The sequence below is a fragment of the Palaemon carinicauda genome, chromosome 31 (assembly GCF_036898095.1).
Source record: "Palaemon carinicauda isolate YSFRI2023 chromosome 31, ASM3689809v2, whole genome shotgun sequence".
NCBI classification, from domain to species: Eukaryota; Metazoa; Arthropoda; class Malacostraca; order Decapoda; family Palaemonidae; genus Palaemon; species Palaemon carinicauda.
The window spans coordinates 36,998,663-37,003,230 of record NC_090755.1 but is presented as its reverse complement, the minus strand read 5'-3'; positions in this window follow the sequence as shown (position 1 = coordinate 37,003,230).

Sequence of the window (4,568 nt, the reverse complement as noted above, 5' to 3'; positions counted from 1 at the left end):
TGCTTTCCTTAAAGCTGTTGAAAATTTAGAAGCAAATGATGTAGAACAGACAACTGTCAACGATATAATCACAAAGATGGCAGAACTATTAGGACCCAATTGTGAACCGTATACGTTTAAACATACGAAAAAAATGCTTCAGAAACACTTTGGTGACAGCATTTTGATAACTGAGATTAATGGTACTGAAAATGTTGTGACATTCAGGCGTAAGGCACAATCTATACTCAACAATTTCTATCAGCAATCAAGGCAGCTTGACTGTGAGTTAGAAAAGTTACGAATGGTAGAGGCAGCCGCCAACTTAATTAAGAGCGACATAAAGTCAATCATTCAGTCCAAGGAGTTATATCCGAGTACACTTGAGATGGCTTCAACTGAGAAGACTCTGTCATATCTACCAAATTCATTGAAACGTTTTCTTGATGTCCTATTTGTTGGAAAGGAGAAGAATTTAAAGATAAGCTCAGTTGGTCAAGCAATGATGCAGGCAACCCGCCCTAGGGTTATCACTGCTCCACTCCAGCTAGGCCTGGGTGTTCAGTTACATCATCACTTTGCTTCTAGATTTCTGTTAGATACCCTGTACCAGCATGGATTTACATCCTCCTACTCCGAGGTACTTAAATATGAACGATGTGCAGCTGTAAGCGCAGGCATTGACATTCCAGGTTTTCTTCAAGGTCACTTTATGCAGTATGTGGCAGATAATGTCGACCACAACATCAGAACACTTGATGGCAGTGGAACTTTCCACGGAATGGGAATTATCACCGCGATCACTCCCAAAATTGACCATGCATCAGTAATCAAACGTATAAGTATGTCTGCAGAGGACATTGCAAAGGTTGGGAGGATACGTATACATCAATTCTCTCCAATGAATGAAGGCTTGGCTACATTGAAGTATGAGAAACTGAAGGGAGATGATGAAATGCTAGGAGACAGGCTCATGGACATAGACCTGTTATGGAAAGTGTCATTCTGTGCGAAACCTCGCCGACCTGGATGGTCCGGGATGATGCAGCTGATAACTCATGGTGAGCATCCAGGACAGGCATCTACTATGTTTTTGCCCATGATAGACTTAAACCCAAGTGATATGAATTGTGTCTATTCTACCCTCATCTTTGTTTCTGACCATGCACATCGATATGGAGTGACACCCATAATAACGTTTGACCAACCTCTCTGGTGGAAAGCCATGACAATAGTGGAAAGTGAAGATCCAAGCACACAGCTACATTCAGTTATAATCCGTCTTGGAGGTTTTCACACTTTAATGAGTTTTCTCGGGAGCATAGGACACTTGATGGCCGGAACTGGACTCCAAGAATTGCTGGAAATGATCTTTGCTTCCAATACCGTTACACACATTATGAGTGGAAAGGCTGTTGCAAGGGCTGTACGTGGTCACCTGTTGCTTGACACTGCTTTGAACACAGCTTTGATTGCAAAAACATTCGGCCTTCAGCTAAATGGCACCTCTGCTACAGAAGATCACGACGATGAGGATAGCTCAACGGTCATGGAGTTTCAGGATGATAACACCTTTGAGGATATAGATCCTTTATCGGTTTCAGTTCTTAATGGTGCGGAAATCCCTCTCCCAACTGAAATTCAGGAACTTGGAATTTTAGTTGATGAACTTCTAGAAGGACAAATGGTACCATCTGAGATAAGTTCATCACCAGCATTCCATTCTGTTTAGGAAAGATTACTGAATGCACTAAATGCAGTAGAACATAAAACAGGGAAACTGTGGGTTATGTATATGAAATTGATTGACATTGTTCGGAACTTCCTGAGGTCCGAACGAACAGGTGACTGGAAGTTGCATCTTGCAACCTTGCAAAATATGTTGCCTTATTTTGCTGCCTCTGGACATAACTTGTACACAAAGTCGGTGTACCTATATCTGCATAAAATGTGGAAGCTGGAGGATTCCAATCCAGATATCTACTCCAACTTCATGGACGGTTTGCACGTCGTGCGAAGGTCGGATCGTTATTGGGCAGGACTGTCCCCAGATTTGGTTATAGAACAAGTTCTCATAAGAAGCCTTAAAACAACGGGTGGTTTGACGAGAGGACGGGGTATGACAGAAACACAGCGACTGGTATGGTGTCTGTCCAGACCTATTTGCGCAGAGGTCAATGATGCCATGCAGCAACTGACTTCAGTTAAGTATGCAACAAGTGAGCAGCATAAAGATCTGTCAAAGGCACGTCAGGCAAAGGACATAGCCGATACCAACAAACTCGTTTCAATACTGGCAGAAAGGAATCCATTTGAAGAAAGTATGTCATTGCAAAATATTGTGACAGGGGTAGCTACTAGAGAGGACGTTAATGTAGAGTTAGCCAAGGAAGTTGGACAGAAAATTCTTGAGGATATGACAGGAAATATTGTTAATCAATATGTATTTCGGAAACGAAATCAGGTTATAACACCAGAATCAAAGTCAACTATCAAAATTGATGGGGAGAAAGTGAACATCGATCCCCAGCTACTGTTTCAGAGACTGGTGATCGCCGGAACACAGGCTACAGATCTGCTGGAGGCCTTTCAGTATGAACTATGCTCTTATCCACCAGCTCTGTTTGAGACCAGGCACGTTCAGCTTAAAGCCAACAAACCAGCCCTTGCAAAAGCTATTTGGGATTTGATCCCACAGGATGATCGTCCGGACAAACCTTCCAATTGCCAATATGTACTCGATGGTGGTGCCCTACTTCACAGGATTCCATGGCAAATTGGAGACACCTATAAGTCGATCCTTCAAAGGTACACGTCATATGTGAAGAAACGTTATGGAAAGGCAGTCATCGTTTTTGATGGTTACACCAGTGGGCCATCAACGAAAGATAGTACCCATCAAAGACGCCTAGGAACGCGCCAAGGAAGAGCAGTCAATTTTCAAACTCAGATGTCGCTCAAGATCAAAAAAGAGGAATTCCTATCAAATGATGAAAACAAGCAACGTTTCATTAATTTGCTTGGTGATTCCCTTGAAGCTGCTGGTTGTGAAGTTCACCACGCAAAAGATGATGCTGATCTACTTATTGTCCAGACCGCAATAAAGGTTGTGTCGCAGTGTAATGTTATTCTCGTTGGAGATGATACAGATCTTCTTGTCCTTCTATGTTATCATACTAAGAATGTGAAGTATAATATGTTCTCGAGGCCGGAGCCTAAAAAGGGAAAAAAGGAGCAACTTCTGAACATTGGACATGTATGTCAGAAACTTGGAGATGATCTTTGCAATAGCATTCTTTTTGTCCATGCGTTCCTTGGCTGTGATACAACTTCACGTGTCTTTGGTTATGGAAAGGGTGTGGCACTGAAGTTGGCACAGGACAGTGAATACTTTTGTGACCTTGCTAAGGTGTTTGGCAACTATGATTCCAGCGAGGATGAAATAATTCAGGCAGGGGAGAAAGCTATGCTTTGTGTGTACAAGGCAAAACCAGATGGCAATCTGGATTCACTGAGACACCACAGGTTTCAAGAATTAGTTGCCACTAGCAAAAAAGTTATTCACCCCAAATCATTGCCACCAACTTCAGGGGCAGTAAAGTACCACAGTTTCCGTGTTTTCCACCAAGTTCAGGCGTGGAAGGGTAACAGCCTGAATGCTGAAAATTGGGGGTGGAAGATCATCGAAGGAAAAATGTTCCCCCTTATGACTGATTTGGACGTTGCTCCAAAATCACTATTGGAAGTGGTAAGATGCAAATGCAAGACAGGGTGCGGAAAACGTTGTGGGTGCAGACGACTGGGTCTTGACTGTACACCAGCCTGCAGTGAATGCAGGGGGATCTGTGAGAACATGAACTTGGAGAACACTGACGAGACTTCAGATGATGATCGTGATATCTTGGGCATGTGAACCTACATTTAAGGAGAATTAACTGGCATGCCTTGGTTTCAATTTCAACAAACTGACACCTGCATTATAGATAAATAGACTCATTTACCATGAAAACCTATAAATAGACACCAAGATTGTTGTCTTCGGTAGGATACTGTCGAAGTTATTGCGATTTTCAGTTTTTGCGTACCAACCATGGCAGCCATATTGAATTCATTATGATGTAATCATGACAGCTCCCTGAAATTAGTCTCAAATGATTCTTCGACCATGAAAACATGGGTATAGACACCATTTTCATAATTCTAGCTCTATTACTTTTGGCAATATAATCAAAAACAGATATTTCGACAATGGCTACCTTGAATTGCATATTTCACCATGTTCCACCAAATATATATTTCTACATTTTTGATATTTCTTTTAGCATGATAATTAAAAGTCATTGCAAGTAATTTCATTTTTCTGGCAATTTGTCCTAGGTCAAATGGTAGATTTACTGGACTAAAATGCCTAAATTAATTAGGCATTTCGTGAAATGCCTGGTTACACAGTTTGCCTGTAACACACAAACACACACAGACACACACACACACACACACATATATATATATATATATATATATATATATATATATATATATATGTATGTATGTATGTATGTATATATATATATATATATATATATATATAT